This window comes from Lytechinus pictus, chromosome 3, assembly GCF_037042905.1.
Source record: "Lytechinus pictus isolate F3 Inbred chromosome 3, Lp3.0, whole genome shotgun sequence".
NCBI classification, from domain to species: Eukaryota; Metazoa; Echinodermata; class Echinoidea; order Temnopleuroida; family Toxopneustidae; genus Lytechinus; species Lytechinus pictus.
In genome coordinates, this window is record NC_087247.1 from 77,729,006 (window position 1) to 77,748,571 (window position 19,566).

Sequence of the window (19,566 nt, forward strand, 5' to 3'; positions counted from 1 at the left end):
TTTCAGGGAATACTTACCAAGGGTATCGTTTTGTTTCCAATACTTGTTAAGGGTAGGGTTTGGTGCATTTTCAGAATTTATGGAAAATGCATGTTTAGGGTGCTTTTCAAGACCCCATGGTTGCACATGGTATCCACTCGTCAATGGAAGTGGCCCCCCCGGGGGGGCTTATTATATTCACTCGCGTCGCGTTGGTAATCACACACGTTTTTGATTTTTTGGCGATTTTTTTTTCATTTCGGTGCGATTTTTTTCTAACGGTGTCTTCAATGGGACAAACACGCTGGGAAAATAAAATGAAATTGAAATTCGAGTTTCGTTTTAAGCCGGCAAGTGCCTTAAATAAGATGTACTCGACTACTGTTTTAACATAACAAACAAGCAAATCAGCCATGTGGCTCAACTAACTTAGAATAGATCCGGACTTCTACTGTGTCTTATACGAGGACTCCGACTCGGAGTCCTCGTATAAGACACAGTAGAAGTCCGGAGAGCCGCATGGCTGATTTGCTTGTTTGTTATGTTAAAACAGTAGTCGAGTACATTTTATTTTAAGGCGCTTAATTGCCGGCTTAAAACGAAACTTGAATTTCAATTTCATTTTATTTTCCCTGCATGTCTGTCTCATTGAAGACACCGTAAAAAAAAAAAAATCGCAAAAAATTCAAAACGCGAGTGATTACGAACCCGCACGCGACGCGAGTGATTATAAACTGCCACCGGGGGTACCGGTAAACATCTTTGCGACTCCTACAACAGGGAAAGAGAGTTAAATTGGGCCTCGAGCGAGTCGAGGTCATATCGTATATAGCGTAGTATAGTGAGTGGGTCAAAGAAATCCCGGAAAGAAATCGTGGATGAAATTATCGACAAGTTTATTTTAGGATCTGAAAAGCAGATTGTTATTTTTTTAAATATATCATTCAGTTTTTTGTGTAGATCTATCATCTAGGCCTGTTTTACAGTTGTCGGCCACGGATGTCGGGGAAGTTCACGGTTGGCGGATTTGCCCTGAAAATTTTCAGGGTAGTCAGCGCCCGCCAACCGTGACGCGTAGTAGCGAGAACGTTGTCCTAGACAGCTGGCAGCCGTCTGTTTCGAGGATTTTTAAAACTTTTTTTTTCTGTATTTGGTGAGTAGAGCCAACGGAGTTCAGTGGAAAAACCAATATAACAGAGACTGAAGCTTTTGGTCTAGTCTCTTCCATGCTTATGCCATGTTAACCCAGGGAGCTCGGGTCGGAGCCCAGGGGCTTACCGTGTAATTTGCCATACCCCACGGTAGTAGCGTGAGGTATGGTCTAAATCATTTTAAGAGTAAATACTTAAAACAGAAATTAAGCACTTACCACGATGATATCATTATATGGATGAAGGTCTAACGAGTGGCAGCTTCCTGACATCGAGGCACAGACTGGAACCTCAAAAAACGAAAAGTTCTGTCGCGGTAGCTCTCCTTCTTTCAAAATTCAAAACAAAATGGCCGATCGAGACCGAGGCTATAGCACTAGCGCATATAGACTTCTTCAAATTCGCGCATGCGCCCTACACCCTCGGTACCGGTCTCGAACGGCCATTTTGCTATGAATTCTGAAAGAAGGAGAGCTACCGCGACGGAACTTTTCGTTTTTTGAGGTTCCAGTCTGTGCCTCGATGTCAGGAAGCTGCCACTCGTTAGACCTTCATCCATATAATCGTGGTAAGTGCTTAATTTCTGTTTTAAGTATTTACTCTTAAAATGATTTAGACCATACCTCACGCTACTACCGTGGGGTATGGCAAATTACACGGTAAGCCCCTGGGCTCCGGCCCCCATGCGCGGGCCGGAGCTCCCTGGCCTTGGGTTAATGCCATGTATGCTTCTATCACTATCAGTCTCTTATACATCTACTCTCTGGGGGCTGTTTCTGAACACCTGGACAAGTTTAATAGTCGTATCTTTATCCACCAACCACAGAGTCAGTTCCAATCTACTGTTAGATCTAAACCTGTTTAGAAAGGAGTTATGACAGGTTCGGAGGTGTCATAAATATTTAGTGAGGTTGTTGTACCCGATCTTGGCAAAGAGGGCTTCGTGAAACGGTTTTTAGCGGACAAGTAACTCACTATTTCCGATTTAGTCAAGAAGATAGACTTATGATGGTGTAGAGAAACTGGCTCCTGGATGACTTGGTGGATAGTACTGACTGTAACCTAAGATTTTTGAGGATTTTAATTTACATTGCGTTGGAACTCTATGACTACACACAGATGAGTATAGGGACAAGGCATAGCCATCGTCAACTTTTAATATGATTACGGTATGTAGATCTAGATCTATTCTGAAATGATCCAGAATTGTGTATCTTGACTAGATCTATACAGCGTGTCCCCAAAAAGACTATACACTTTTGAAATGATTGCCAAATAGAAAATATATCACTTTTGGGGGAAAGACTTGTATTATACATTATTGTATATATGGAAAGCCAATAAAGTCAACTTTCAAATGACACCAAAAAGTTGGAAAACTATTAATGCTGGAGCGAGCATAGACAGGAATAACCTTCGTTTCTGGGGTTTTATTAAACAATTTCTGACATTGTACTATAGGGTCAATCCACGTCAAATCAACCAATTTTCAGACAATTTGTCACCCGACCCTCTTCGATTTTCTTTAAACTCGCACCAAATGTTGCCCCAAGTGTCTGACGGAAAAATCTGAAATATTTTGCCCCAAGGTCAAATGGTTGCTAAGATACGGCCTCCCATAGCAACCAATGCGCACACAAAGAAATTATTTTGAATAAAATTGCCTATTTTTGATTGACTACTGCAGCAAAGTTTGATTGATTACAGTCTTCATTTTAGGTAAATTGGAAGAAATTTTTGGTCTAAACATGCAGAGTATTCTGTAGCGCGGACCTGTCAACCGGATTTCGCACACGAGGTCACCGAAAATGGCGTTAAGCATCCGTGTCAATGATTTCAGAAGCATGTTTGGAGGCTCATAAATCCAAAACTAAATTAGCTTAGAACCAAATATTATGCACATTTATGGACTCTCATATACTCAACAGAATTACAAAAAATTGACCCAAGAGTGTGTGTCGTTTTCCTGTAGGGCGCCCTCAAAGTTGGATTTTTTTCAAAAGATGCCAAGTTCAAGGTCAGGGATCACCCCCCGTCCCATCGAGGAGGGAGACCAATTTCTGTGTTTTGATAGACATTTACCCATATTTTCAAGTGTTACTTGAGAAATTTTGCTACCGGAATGTTTAGGGGCTGATTTGCGCATTCCAAAATGGTCGTAAACACCCTAAAATTGATGTTAATGACACATACATGCTTTTTAACACTTTTCAAATTGTGATAACTCAAAGATGAAGAGCCAAAAGACATTGATATCTTCTGTGATGATAGTCTGTAATTAGTATTAAAAGGATATATCTTCAGAAATAGATTTTGTCTCGCCTGCATAGCAGAGCGAGACTATAGGCGCCGCTTTTCCGACGGCGGCAGCGGCGGCGTCGGCGGCGGCGTCAACAACATCAAATCTTAACCTAAGGTAACTTAGAAAGTATATGGACCTAGTTCATGAAACTTGGACATAAGCTTAATCAAATATTACTGAACATCCTGCTTGAGTTTCAGGTCACGTGACCAAGGTCAAAGGTCATTTAGGGTCAATGAACTTAGACCATGTTGGGAGAATTATTTTCAAAATCTTAACCGAAGGTTAAGTTTTTGAAATGACATCATAACTTAGAAAGTATATGGACCTAGTTCATGAAACTTGGGCATAAGATTAATCAAGTATTAGTGAACATCCTGCTCATGTTACAGGTCATATGACCAAGGTCAAAGGTCATTTAGGGTCAATGAACTTTGGTCAAGTTGGGGGTATTTGTTGAATTACTATCATAACTTTGAAAATTTATGGATCTAGTTCATGAAACTTGGACATAAGGTTAATCAAGTATTAGTGAACATCGTTCCTGAGTTTCAGGTCACATGGCCAAGGTCAAAGGTCATTTAGGGTCAATGAACTTTGGCCAAGTTGGGGGTATTTGCTGAATTACCTTCATAACTTTGAAAATTTATGGATCTAGTTCATGAAACTTGGACATTAGGTTAATCAAGTACCACTGAATATCCTGTGCGAGTTTCAGGTCACATGACCATGGTCAGTGGTCATTTAAGGTCAATGAACTTTGGCCAAGTTGGGGGTATTTGTTGAATTACCTTCATAACTTTGAAAATTTATGGATCTAGTTCATGAAACTTGGACATTAGGTTAATCAAGTACCACTGAATATCCTGTGCGAGTTTCAGGTCACATGACCATGGTCAAAGGTCATTTAAGGTCAATGAACTTTGGCCGTGTTGGGGGTATTTGTTGAATTACCATCCTAACTCTAAAGTTTATGGATCTATTTCATAAAACTTGGGATATAAGAGTAATCAAGTATCACTTAACATCCCCTGTGAGTTTCAGGTCACAAAACCAAGGTCAAAGGTCAGTTAAGGTCAATAAACTTAGGCCATGTTGGGGTAATTGTTGAATTGCCATCATAACTTTGAAAGTTTATGGATAGAGTGAATGAAATGTGGACATGGGTGTATTTGACAAGTCTTAAGTCACCGTTCAAATGTCATCTATGTCATTATATGAATGGTGTGTTTGTAAATGATTATTTTATAGTAGTTTTCAAAGTTAGCACTGCTGCTATATTAAATTGCGTAATGCAGGCGAGACTGCCAGAGGTGTTCCACTTGTTATTGTTGGTAATGACCTTGAAAACACACCTAAAATTCAATATAAATAACAATAAATTGGCTAATTTTCCAGAATCATATGGCATTCAAATGGTGTTTACATTGACTTTCAAATGGGTGTCATTTCAATACAAAGGGTGAGCTTAAGCCAAAACTTGAAAGACATGTTCAACTTTTGTTCTTCTTTAAGCAACATAAAATATTTGAACTCAAAACCATATCATTTGACCTTGAAATTATTCCAAATATAGCTATTTGTTGCTTCATAAGTAGCATATTCAAATCGCGCATGTACATTGTACTTTGCAACACATTTCAAAATGGATTTTCTCATAGAGAGAATGCCTGATCAGGCTGATATTTGCAGTATTAGTAGTCTGTAATGAGTTCTTGGAGGATCTACAGATTAAGTACCTATTCTCTCATGACAATGACCTTGAAAATACAGCTGAAAAATCATGAAAATCAATAAATCATACAATTTTCATTAGTAATCACGTGTTTTTACCCACTTTTAATTGTGTGTTATTCCATCTAAGATTGTGAGCTCATGCTGATAATTGCAAATCATGTTCCACTTTTGGTCTACAAAATATTTGAACTCAAAACCATATCATTTGACCTTGAAATTATTCCAAATATAGCTATTTGTTGCTTCATAAGTAGCATATTCAAATCGCGCGTGTACATCGTACTTTGCAACACATTTCAAAATGGATTTTCTCATAGAGAGAATACCTGATCAGGCTGATATTTGCAGTATTAGTAGTCTGTAATGAGTTCTTGGAGGATCTACAGATTAAGTACCTATTCTCTCATGACAATGACCTTGAAAATACAGCTGAAAAATCATGAAAATCAATAAATCATACAATTTTCATTAGTAATCACGTGTTTTTACCCACTTTTAATTGTGTGTTATTCCATCTTAGATTGTGAGCTCATGCTGATAATTGCAAATCATGTTTCACTTTTGGTCTACTTTAAGCAACATAAAATATTTGAACTCAAAACCATATCATTTGACCTTGAAATTATTCCAAATATAGCTATTTGTTGCTTCATAAGTAGCATATTCAAATCGCGCGTGTACATCGTACTTTGAACACATTTCAAAATGGATTTTCTCATAGAGAGAATACCTGATCAGGCTGATATTTGCAGTATTAGTAGTCTGTAATGAGTTCTTGGAGGATCTACAGATTAAGTACCTATTCTCTCATGACAATGACCTTGAAAATACAGCTGAAAAATCATGAATTGAAAATCAATAAATCATACAATTTTCATTAGTAATCGCGTGTTTTTACCCACTTTTAATTGTGTGTTATTCCATCTTAGATTGTGAGCTCATGCTGATAATTGCAAATCATGTTTCACTTTTGGTCTACTTTAAGCAACATAAAATATTTGAACTCAAAACCATATCATTTGACCTTGAAATTATTCCAAATATAGCTATTTGTTGCTTCATAAGTAGCATATTCAAATCGCGCGTGTACATTGTACTTTGCAACACATTTCAAAATGGATTTTCTCATAGAGAGAATACCTGATCAGGCTGATATTTGCAGTATTAGTAGTCTGTAATGAGTTCTTGAAGGATCTACAGATTAAGTACCTATTCTCTCATGACAATGACCTTGAAAATACAGCTGAAAATCATGAAAATCAATAAATCAGACAATTAATCATCAAGTGTTTTTATCCACTTTTATTGTGTGTTATTCTATCTTAGATTGTGAGTTCAGGCTTTTAATTGCAAATCATGTTGGACTTTTGGTCTACTTTAAAGCTATATGAAATATTTGAACTTAAAACCTTATCAATTGACCTTGAAATTATTCCAAATATAGCTATTTGTGCATCATAAATAGCATATTCAAAATAATCATGCATTTGACCTTTATAACTTACTTTTAGTTATGAAAGTCAAATTATAGAATAAACAATACCACATGCAATTGAATGTGGAAAAAAAGGAACATGATTTTCAAATATCAGCTTGAACTCACTATCTCATTTTAGTTGAAATTGATTATTGAAAGTGGATGAAAACGTTATGATTATTATTAAAGATGATTTGCAGCTATGTTATCAAGGTCATTGTCATGATAGAATAGTTACCTAAACTGTAGATTTTCCAAGTACTCATTACAGACTACTAATACTGCAAATATCAGTCTGATCATGTATTCTTTCTATGAGAAAATCCGTTTTGAAATGTGTTGCAAAGTACAATGTACACGCACGATTTGAATATGCTACTTTAAAGCAACAAATAGCTATATTTTATGTAGCTTAAAGTAGTCCAAAAGTCCAACATGATTTGCAATTATCAGCATGAACACACAATCTAAGATGGATTAACACACAATTAAAAGTGGATAAAAGCACGTGATTACTAATGAAAATTGTATGATTTATTAGGTGATCTGTCAATCGACAGATCAACTCTTGATTTCGTACGAATTTTCTTTTTTATTTATTTATTATTTCTTATTTATTTTTATTTTCCGCCCTTTTCTTGTTAGCACAGAATCTCCAAATCTACACCATCAATTATCTTCAAAATATCATCAGATATGGGGACTTATCATGTGATGTGTATAAAGCAAGTTTAAGGTCAAAAGGTCATCATGACATCATCTAGACGCCATTTTGTAAAATCACAGTTTCAATCATATCTCAATTATCAATTATCAAAATTTAACAATATTTACATCACATTAACTTCAGGTCAAGGGTCAACTGTCTATGTCATCAAAGGTCATGTAAAGGTCACGACGTGCGCGTACGCACGCGTCAAAATTTTAAAATGCTCAAAATCACTTTTTGACCAAAGTAAAGTACGAATCAGGTCATTTTAAGCATTTCAAAAAATTGCGCGCGCGCACGGTTACGCGCGCGTTTTCGCGCGTAATGGCACTATACAACATAGGATCATCATTTTTTTTAATATCAATGCATTGATAATATAATTCTGAATAATTTGATACCTTGATCAACCTTCTACGACAAGTAATAACGGAATTAGCCTCCATCAAAGTTTACAGCACGCACGCGCGCGCGCACTAACCATAGACAATATATGTGCAATAACATGCCTATACAAAACTCATTATAGCTCTTCAGGTAAACGGTTGACCCCCAATTTTTTTTTCATATTCCAATAGTGTATAGATGGGAGATATGATTTCATTTCACATTTGACCCTTAATTTTATCATGACGTCATCATAATGGCGTCGGAACTCAAAATTCCCATTTTGCTACCTATGACGTCATCATAGTTATGCAAATTTGACACTCAAATATTGACCAATTTTCGCTCACTTTTCAATATATTGTAGCCGAGGACATACTCTTTTTAAATTGATGGCTATATTTTCTTTTAAAGGAATGGATCATCCTGAAAAATGGCAAGTTACATGTATAGAGGCATGTCATTTTCGCTCATTTTGTGTGCAATCTCTATGGGAAATGACTTTTTCTCAAAACTGGATTTTACATTCTTCTATTTCGCGAGCCATATCTCCATTTTGTTTTGTCGGTTTTCTCTGAGCTTGGAGTATGTTGTAGCTGAGATTGTAAGCTATTGCGAGTGTGGTCTCCATTTTCCGATCCGATGCCGGGATCATGCCCGTATTTCTCTTGCAAAATTGGATTTGAGATCCTCTCAATTTGCTATGTGTAAAGTCTATGGGAAATAGTGCTTATGTATATTAGTCTATGGGAAATAGTGTAGCTCAGTTGGTAAGGCATCAGACTTGCAATCCTAAGGTCGAGGGTTGGAACCTCGGGGGTGAACATTTTTTTTTTTTTTTTCTTTTCAACATTTCACAAATGGTCCTTCATGACCATTACAAAGTATATAAGTTAAAACATTGCACAATAAAATAGTTTTAAAAAATCCTTTTAATATAACATGTACATGTACCATGTGTATCATTTACACCTATTTTCCAAAGTTTCTCATTTCTTTCTTTTCAAGAGTATTCAACACGTTCTTTTCGTAAGAGAAGTTCAGTTTTCATCATGATGATCATATTGATCTCAATAAACATGCTGATTGTCTTCCTGATCATGAAATCAGAGACAGATCACCTAATTCGTCTTCATGACGAATTAAAATTCTAGTTGATTTTCATGATGTTCAGCTGTATTTTCAAGGTCATTGTCATGAGAGAATAGGTACTTAATCTGTAGATCCTCCAAGAACTCATTACAGACTACTAATACTGCAAATATCAGCCTGATCAGGTATTCTCTCTATGAGAAAATCCATTTTGAAATGTGTTGCAAAGTACAATGTACACGCGCGATTTGAATATGCTACTTATGAAGCAACAAATAGCTATATTTGGAATAATTTCAAGGTCAAATGATATGGTTTTGAGTTCAAATATTTTATGTTGCTTAAAGTAGAACAAAAGTTGAACATGTCTTTCAAGTTTTGGCTTAAGCTCACCCTTTGTATTGAAATGACACCCATTTGAAAGTCAATGTAAACACCATTTGAATGCCATATGATTCTGGAAAATTAGCCAATTTACTGTTATTATTGAATTTTAGGTGTGTTTTCAAGGTCATTACCAACAATAAAAACTATTTCTGAAGATATATCCTTTTAATACTAATTACAGACTATCATCACAGAAGATATCAATGTCTTTTGGCACTTCATCTTTGAGTTATCACAATTTGAAAAGTGTTGAAAAGCATGTATGTGTCATTAACATCAATTTTAGGGTGTTTACGACCATTTTGGAATGCGCAAATCAGCCCCTAAACATTCCGGTAGCAAAATTTCTCAAGTAACACTTGAAAATATGCAGTCAGTCCGCAAGCCCTGAAAAAGTAGCTTCTTTTATCCAAGTGATATTCATGACTAGAGGGTTTTTGCATAGTTAATGAGCTTGGTGTGAACCAAAACACCTTTTTTTATTCGGCCATTGCTGCTCTAAATATTGACCAAATTTCATGTTTTTGGTATCTTTGTAAAGAAGAAGAATCATTCTTTCAGGTCATGTGTTTGGATTTTTAAAAGAATGTTGTAATATAGGAAAAACTTTTGATCTAAAACATGAAACAAAATTTTTTTTTCATGCAACAAAAGTTGTTGTTTTCACACTTAATTTCTGTTTGGGCACAAATAATTTTTAGATCATGATAAAGCTGAAGATCTAAGCTTTAATATGATATAATTTTTATAAGAAGATGTATTTTAGATGGGTCAGCAGCCAGCATTTCATAGGCCAGGTACATTTTGCAGCTCAAAAACAAGAATACTGCGCTCTGATTGGTCATAGAGACCACATACCCACGCAAATTCCATTGTTCCCCATACTGGGCCTCTGCAAGGTGACACTCACCATGTGGTAATCTCTTCAAATTACCCGCGCCTGTTTGTTTTGAAAACAGTATTCAGCCAATCAGAACTCTGGATTTTATGTTACTCAGAAATTTCAGAAATCTCGTCTTGCATCTTGATGGAAAAAGCTGGCTGCTGACCCATCTAAAAGATGCCACATATCAAGAGTGACATTGTAAGAAAGTATAGAGTTTGAGCTTTCTGATGATATAAATAATGTTGGTGCCTAAAACACAAAATGTTGCACAATTTGCAAGTGAAAACAGAGGAAGAAAATTCTGTTTGATGCATCTTTTCAGGTAAAAAAATCACTTATTTATCAAAATATTTCATTCAAAAGAAATGACCAATATAAAAGAGTAACATTTACTCTTGCCCATGGTACAAAAATAATCAATATTACTCAAGGAGAAAGTGGTTAAATTCTTTGAGAAAGAAAGTCTCACAATTCACGAGATTTTGCAGGGACATGAATTCAGCCACGAGAGGACTTGGATAAATCTTGCTCATTTGCTCATTAACATAGGGGCTTGTGGACTGACTGTATGGGTAATAAATGTCTATCAAAACACAGAAATTGGTCCCCCTCCTCGATGGGACGGGAGGTGATCTGTGACCTTGAACTTGGCATCTTTTGAAAAAAATCCAACTTTGAGGGCGCCCTACAGGAAAACGACACACACTCTTGGGTCAATTTTTTGTAATTCTGTTGAGTATATGACAGTCCATAAATGTGCATAATATTTGGTTCTAAGCTAATTTAGTTTTGGATTTATGAGCCTCCAAACATGCTTCTGAAATCATTGACACGGATGCTTAACGCCATTTTCGGTGACCTCGTGTGCGAAATCCGGTTGACAGGTCCGTGCTACAGTATACTCTGCATGTTTAGACCAAAAAGTTCTTCCAATTTACCTAAAATGAAGACTGTAATCAATCAAACTTTGCTGCAGTAGTCAATTAAAAATAGGCAATTTTATTTCAAATAATTTCTTTGTGTGCGCATTGGTTGCTATAGCAGGCCGTATCTTAGCAACCATTCGACCTTGGGGCAAAATATTTCAGATTTTTCCGTCAGACACTTTTGGTCTAGAGTGAGCACTGCCCACTGAAACAAAGGGTATGAAAATAAGGCTGGGCGGAAATTAGCCTTCCAATTTCTTTCTGTTTTTTGTTTGGTACTTACAAAGTTGAGGGTTTTGTGATGAATTAATGATCAATTGTGATCAGTTTGTTGTTTGAGAAAATTTCATGTATTATTAAATTGAAATTTAATGCATGAGTGATCACGAATTGCAATTTTTAGTGCAGCATATTGACTTTATCATGTGGATCTCAGCAATGTGCTCATGAGAGTCAGGAGACTAGGGGGTAAGATAAGAAGTAGGTGAAATACGTTGATGGGATAAAGGTCAACAGAACATTTTGCAACCCCTCCCTCCATCTCTACCCCCTCCCCCACTTCTCTCCTCCTGAGAGACTAAGCTTGACTAGGCTGAGCAGGAATTTACAGTTTTTGTCTCACCTGCATAGCAGTGTGAGACTATAGGCGCCGCTTTTCCGGCGGCGTCAACACCAAATCTTAACCAAAGGTTAAGTTTTTGAAATGACAGCATAACTTAGAAAGTATATGGACCTAGTTCATGAAACTTGGCCATAAGGTTAATCAAGTATTACTGAACATCCTGCCTGAGTTTCATGTCACATGACCAAGGTCAAAGGTCATTTAGGGTCAATGAACTTAGACCATGTTGGGGGAGTCAACATCAAAATCCTTACCTAAGGTTAAGTTTTTGAAATGTCATCATAACTTAAAAAAATATATGGACCTAGTTCATGAAACTTGGTCATAAGGTTAATCAAGTATCACTGAATATCCTGCATGTGTTTCACGTCACATGACCAAGGTCAAAGGTCATTTAGGGTCAATGAAATTCGGCAGATTTGGGGGTATCTGTTGAATTACCATCATAACTTTGAAAGTTTATGGATCTGATTCATGAAACTTGGACATAATAGTAATCAAGTATCACTGAACATCTTGTGCGCATTTCAGTTCACATGACCAAGGTCAAAGGTCAATGAACTTTGGCCGAATTGGGCGTATCTGTTGAATTACCGTCATAACTTTGAAAGTATATGGATCTGATTCATGAACTTGGACATAAGAGTAATCAAGTATCACTGAACATCCTGTGCGAGTTTCAGGTCACATGATCAAGGTCATGTAAGGTCAATGAACTTTGGCCATGTTGGGGGTATTTGTTGAATTACCATCATATCTCTGTAAGTGTATTGGTCTAGTTCATAAGACGTGGACATAAGAGTAACCAAGTATCACTGAACATCTTGTGTGAGTTATAGTAGTTTTCAAAGTCAGCACTGCTGCTCTATTGAATCGCGTGATGCAGGTGAGACCGCCAGAGGCATTCCACTTGTCTTAATGGTTTAGTCTTTAGGAACTTGCAAAGCTAAGGGTGTTATGCTAAATTAATGAGTGAGATAAGTTTATATGGTTTCTTGGGCAAATTTCATGAGTTATACCTTGGTCACATTTGCTCTACGGCGGCCGTACGGCGGCCGTAGATACCTGAATTCGAGAGATTTCTGCGGCGGCCGCAGAAAATCTGCGGTGGCCGCAGGGTTGACGTACGGCGGATTCCTACTTTTTACAGGCCGTAGAATTTTAACTCGGAGTTATAACATTTTTTCTTTTCTACGCTCGCCGTAGAAATTAGACTAGCCGTAGGCATGGCATAGAACGGTCTACGGCGGCCGTACGTCGAGCGTACGGTGGCCGTGCGGCTGCCCTCGTGTTTTTCTTCCCTCCTTTCCCCTTCTCCTTTTGTGTTATCTGCTCGGGAGCCACCAGGCGCGTATTTAGAATTTTGCACTTCGGGGGCCCGACCTATAATTTTGGCCCATGTGCATGTGTACTTTTCAGAAAAAAATGGCGACCCCTCCTCGTCAGGCAAACAGGTGCCTTAAATGCATGTTGAATTATCTTATTTCATAATCACATGAAAAAGGGCAACTGCAGACCACTTTTTTAATGATGACTTGATAAAAAGTAATTTCCATCCATGAATATGATGTAATACCACTTTTTTTAAAGAACAAATGTGACCAGGAAGCACATATATTGCCCTTTCACCAGCGGCTAACTTGGGTAAAATTATTATCATTATCATTATTATTAGTATTATCATGGGGAGTTAAATGCTGATTTTTGTTGTTTCCTATGGTGCAGTTCTAGACTAACGCGTTTATTAACATCTTAACTTTATTCATACAAACAAGTTAACATGGTAAAGGGAGATTTATTTCATAAGTCCAAATAAATAATGCGAACGCGATTTTTGATAGCTTGTGTATAGACCTGGAAATAGAATATTCTGAGAAGTTTTGTAAGCATGAGCAGGATGGGCATCTCTATATCTGTCAGGGCGAGCTGAAAATTGTCTATATTCCAAAATGACCCAAAGTTTGGAAATTCTAAGCATTATTGGTAATCATGAACAGGATGGGCACTTAAAAATTATTCGATCCGAGCGCGAAGCGCGAGCTGAACCTTTTTTATATTCCGTTCCAAAACTAGACATTCTACACAATGTAGGTAATCATTAACATGATGTCCATCTAACTAATCATTCGATGCGAGCGCGAAGCGCGAATCACCCCAAAGGTCGATTTGCCCCCCCCCCCCTTCCTAGGTCGAACATTACTGATCGTATAATATTCAGATCAGTGTCAAACATTAATTTGGCGACCCCCCCCCTTCCTAGGTCGAACATCAATTTGCCCCCCCCCCCACTTTTATTACTCCCCCTTTCCCCTTTTCTCTTCTCTCCTTTTCTCTTCTTCTTGTTTCCTTCTCTCTTTCTTTTCTCCCTTTTCTCTTTCTCTTCTTTCCCCCTCCTTTTTTATCTCCCTTTTCTTTCCCTTTCTTTCCTCCCTCTTTTTGGTGCCCCCTTTTCGCCTACCCGGGGGCCCGGGCCCTGAACCCCCCTCCCACCCAGAATAAGCGCATGGGCATGGTGCGACACTTTGAAAACTTTCTGAAATGAAATGTCTAATGTAAAATATCATGATGAGTGTGACAAGCAAATCATGGTATACTCACTGTATAGTCCCCCTGCGGCCGCCGTGAGGGCGCCTTGCGGCCACCTCGCGTCTGCCGTAGTATTTGTCAAAAACCTACGGCCAGCGCAGGGTCGCCCTAGGGCGACCGTACGTCATGATTTCAAGGACATACGTCATCCGCAGATTTTTTCTCCATAAATTAAAAAATACGCCGTGCGGCGACCGTAACATATGTGACCGCTAGAGTAAGTGGCCGTGGAAATTCTGAGGCGACTGTAGAATTGCTACTCGCCGTAGAAATTTTAGAATCTACGGCGGCCGTAGCAAATGTGACCAAGGTATTACTAAATTAGAATTTAATGCATGAGTGAACAGTAGGGCTGTTATCGATAATGTTTTTATTGATAGTCCTGTCGATAATTGCTTGTTTTTGCCACTTAGCGATATCGATAATCTTTCTCTCTTTGTCGATAATACCCGCTATTTATACATGTACACAGTGATTTTCCGCGATTTCACAGAATTAGCAGGGAGAAGCTCTGGATGAGACGACTTCGCACCACCCAACCTCATGGCCTGAACATCCAAGAGGGGAATGACTGATTATTCTTTCCTATCCACTTTCAATTTATATATACATATAATTTTTCCCCTCAGCTCTTTTGAATACATGTAGTTACATTATAGTTTCTTCCTCTACTTTCCTCCCATATCTCATACAAGCTCAGCTCCAATTTTTCCTTCCTTATTCAGGCGATATAATAATTATTATATATATATATATTTGTTTTTTCTCCACTCACCTCTTTTAGATTTACCACATTTGCTTATTTACATGTATACTATGGTTTCTTCATAATCCACCCCCTCTCTTCTATATTTGCCTTTATCTTTTTAGGCAATTTGCTTCCTCTTTTTCACATACCCTGTATACAGGTTTTTTTTTTTTTTTTTTTTTTTTATTATTATTTTTTTTTCCTATATAGTCTTATGTTTTTTTCCCGTCGCACCTAGTGGATTACAATATCAGTTACACCATATGTGTATTTATATTTTTTCATATACATTTCTGTTTTGGATATATTTATATACATATCACTTATAGATACATATTTACACTTACCTTCTTCTCTTAGTTTGTTTAATGCTTTATCATATATACTTATATGTCTTTTGCACATTATCAGTTGTTCCCCATTCTTTTCCTTTTTTCCCCCACTCTTATGCACCAGATTATTATGCCTTTCTTTGTAACCTGTTTGACCCACCTCTCACTAATTCTCTTGTTATTCATCCCATTATCACTGTTTTGTTCCAGATCCTGTTTGATGTTGCCTGCCTCATTATCTTAATCCCTCTTGGCTTGAGGTCTTTTACTGACCTTACACTAACTTCCCTTTGTGTCTGCCTACTCCTTTTCTTTCATCCCCTTCACTAACCTGATTGGTCTTCTCTACTCAATAATGCCCCTTTTGTGTACTTGTTTCGAGTGTTGCTGTAGCTTGTTTGTGGTCTATATTATGGTTGTTCCACTTTATATGTTTGTCATTTTGCCTCCGACGAAGATTCTGCTAGGATCGAAAGCTTAGGCCCCTTTTTGACTTTGTAATTTCACAGAATTCACGGAAACTGCCCTTTGATTTTTGAAAGTTGCTTTTCAAACGGAAAATCAAGGAAAGCATATTTTTCATCAAACTGCACAGAACAGCAACAGAAATTACTCCAAAATCTCAGCAAAATAGTTGCCACAAAGCACGATCTCACCCCCACTTCGCTATTATAGCGAATTGGCAGTGAGATCGTGACTGCACTCGACTCCATTCAATCGAATCGAAAAACATCACAAGCGCAACTAACATAGAAGGCAGTTATCTCACAGCCTAGCCGTCTGTTGCTGCCCTCTATGTTCGAAAATGTAGGCCTACAGCACGGTATCAAAATGGCGGATAGGCGAAAGACGTTAACTGCTCAGAACGATGTCCAAAAAGCCCCATAGTTATCGATAAAACTTCATCCAACCCTAAAATAATGCTAATAACGTGAAAGGAGAGGATATATTTTATATGCTAAATATGTTTGTTAAAAGATTGCTATGTCGTCATTTACATCTGATGAAAACGGATTTTAAAGCGTTCTTGGTACAGTGGCAGATACAAATTTTGACCAACGCGAGTATGTGACATCGCTATAATGCATTAAAAAAATAGTCACGATATCGTTAAGATATTTTTAGCATGATATCGGCAGAGAATTTCCTGAACGATAACAGCCCTAGTGAACTGGAATTGTAATTTTAGTGTAGCATATTCATCTTGTGGACCTCAGTAGTGTGTTTGTGAGAGTCAGAGTTATGTGATGGTACCTGTTACAAGCAAGAGGGCGAGATATGGTAAGACTTGGTTAAAAGGGCATTCCTCTTCTTTTTGTCCTTCTACAAATTAAAAGTCATATGTACCCTCCCCCTCCCAGGCTCCCTCTCTCTGTCTCACTTCCTGGATTGAAGCCTATTCAAAACTTAACTGCCAAGTGACCTAGTGACTAAAGTGACAGATGGCAGATGGTCCGTATTTTTTGATTGAATGATTACACAGAAATTTACTGATTATGATGATTTATGAAATAATTTATTGAAAAAAATGAAAAATGTTTGATTTATCACATTGCACATTGAATGATTTACTGATAAATTGTTGATTATATGATTGATAGGAAAAAGTTGATGCCCCAATTTAGAATTTATCATTAAATCAACATTCTGTTCTGGACTTCACGTGTACATGACAGTAGCAATCAGTCTATCAACAGGAGGGGAGGGGGAAATATGTTCTGTTGACCTTTATTCCATCAACCTACTTTTTCCGCTTAGTCCTCTCTCACCCCCTATTCTCCCGACTCCCATGAACACATTGCTGAGATCCACGTGATGAAGTTGAAATGCTGCCCAAAGAGTGCAATTTGCGTTCACTCATGCATTAAAGTCCAGTTTGATAATTTATTAAATTTGCTTTAATAAACAATTAAAACTGGTCATGGTTGATCATTAATTTATCAAACGCCCTTAACTTTGCAAGTTCTAAAGGATTTGCCTCTCAAAAACTGACATAAATTTGAAGGCTTATTCTGTAAAATCGCGGAAAATCACTGTGTCCCTACATAATAGTGGGTATTATCGACAACGAAAGAAAGGTTATCAATATCGCTAAGTGTAAAAAAACAAACGATTATCGACAAGAATAGCGATAAAGAAGTTATCGATAACAGCCCTAACCCGAATTCAAACTCCCAAAAAGGTAATACCTCTGTGGATGACTGCTGCTGTTGAGAAAATTATAAGTTACAAACAGAAGCATGGAATCGTTTTCAGAAATCATGAACGAAGTCAACAAGACAGGAACAAATTTAAAAGAGTTACAAATGAAGTTACTAAAACACTTCAACAGTTGCTAATGCTAAGAAGTACATACAACTGTATTTTGAAAAGAAACTTACTGCTGAACCTAAGACCAACCCGAAATATTTCTGGAAGTATGTGAAAAGTAAAACAAAGACAAAAACCCCAATTGGATCTCTTAAGAAACTAAATGGCGGCTCAGCAGACACAGATGATGACAAAGCTACTGTACTGAACAATTTTTATGCCCCCGCAGACGAAGTCCGGAGGGGCATTAAGCGTCGACCCTGTCCGTCCGTCCATCCCCCCACTTGGTTTCCGCGCAATAACTCAAAAAATATTTAATGGATTACAAAAAAAATTTGTGTATAGGTAGATGACACCAAAATACAGGCTAAGTTTCAATTCGAGTCTGCAGGTCAAAGGTCACAGCTCATTAAATATGCAAGTTGGTTTCCGCGCAATAACTCGAAAAAAATGTAATAGAATTTTAAAAATTGTTGGTGTGTACATGTATGTAGATGACACCAAAAACAGACAAGTCCGCAGGTCAAAGGTCACATCTCATTACAAATGCGAGTTGGTTTCCGCGCAATAACTCATATTGAATGAATTTCTGATCGCGTTAAGCGGGGGCATCTGTGTCTTTGGACACGTCAGATTTCTAGTTTTGTGTCTGTATAAATATTTACTAGAGAAGATTTATCGCATATTTCCAATTCTCGCTACCCCAAATAGGAACAAAAATCTCATAATGCGCAAGACGAGATAATTTTCACTTCGTCGGGTCGTCATCACCACTTCCGGTTCTGAGTTATGCTCGCGCGAGGTTCGCGATACTGAGTTTTCCACCATGCTGAAATCGATGCCAATCAGCGTAATATGTACAGATTATAATACGTTTTATCTAATTTGGTCAGTTTTGATTCCATTTGAATTATAAATAGAAAAAAAATATATATTTCACGTGAAAATGTGAAAGAGAGGGTTGTGATCACGAACTTTCCGAGCGAAAGCCACGTTGTGTTGTTGTGCATGACGGCACTGTTGATCTGAATGGCAAAACAGTGCATTGGACTTCCGATCAGGAAGTTGTAATACCGAAAAGCTATCCCATAATGCAATGCGCGTTACAGGGATTTTCCCGGATCTCAGCGAAATCGCTATCTGGGGTAGCGAGAATTGTGACCCTAAACATTGTGTTTCAACTCTGGAAAAAGTGATTATTACGGAATCGATGGTTGAAGAGGCAATCAAGAAGCTTGATCGGACCATGGACCTATTACAACTGGGCATTCAACGAATCCCCTCCTTTCGGCCTAAGACCATCACCGCTAATCCTTTTATAAACAGAGCGCTGGCAGCTGACGCCCATCAAGCCGGAGAGCGCTGGCAGCTGAAGCCCATCAAGCCGGTCGTAAAACACGCTGTCACTGATGGACAGCGGAAGTCAATTGTGCGCTGCTCCTACACATTGCGATGTTGTTCGTTTACTTTATCAAAAGCAACACACAGCTGCGAACGTTAGCGCTATGAAAATGATCGCAGAAACAAGAAAACAGGCGTGCATAAACATATTTCTTACGGACATTGCTAACAACCGCTCACAAAATGCATTGACATCACCGTGTAGATCAGTATATCTACAGCAAAAAAGCAGTTAAAATTTGACAGAGAAACATGTGGAAAGACGTTAAAAATGCATCTTTTTTGGACAGTATTGATGTTGATAGTCGCGCTTACCTTTGGTCAGAAGTTGATTTTCATTTGGGCGTAAAATTCCAGAGGTTTGGCGAAATTTAATACAATTTTTTCTGATGATCAGACAACAATTGCACAATATTGACAACGTGAAATAATGTATTGAAAACCGGAAATAAATTGCGCATTGCATTATAGGTAATGCAGGGACTTTCCCTGATCGCAGCGATCGAGCTTACATGACCGCATCTGGTCGAAAGA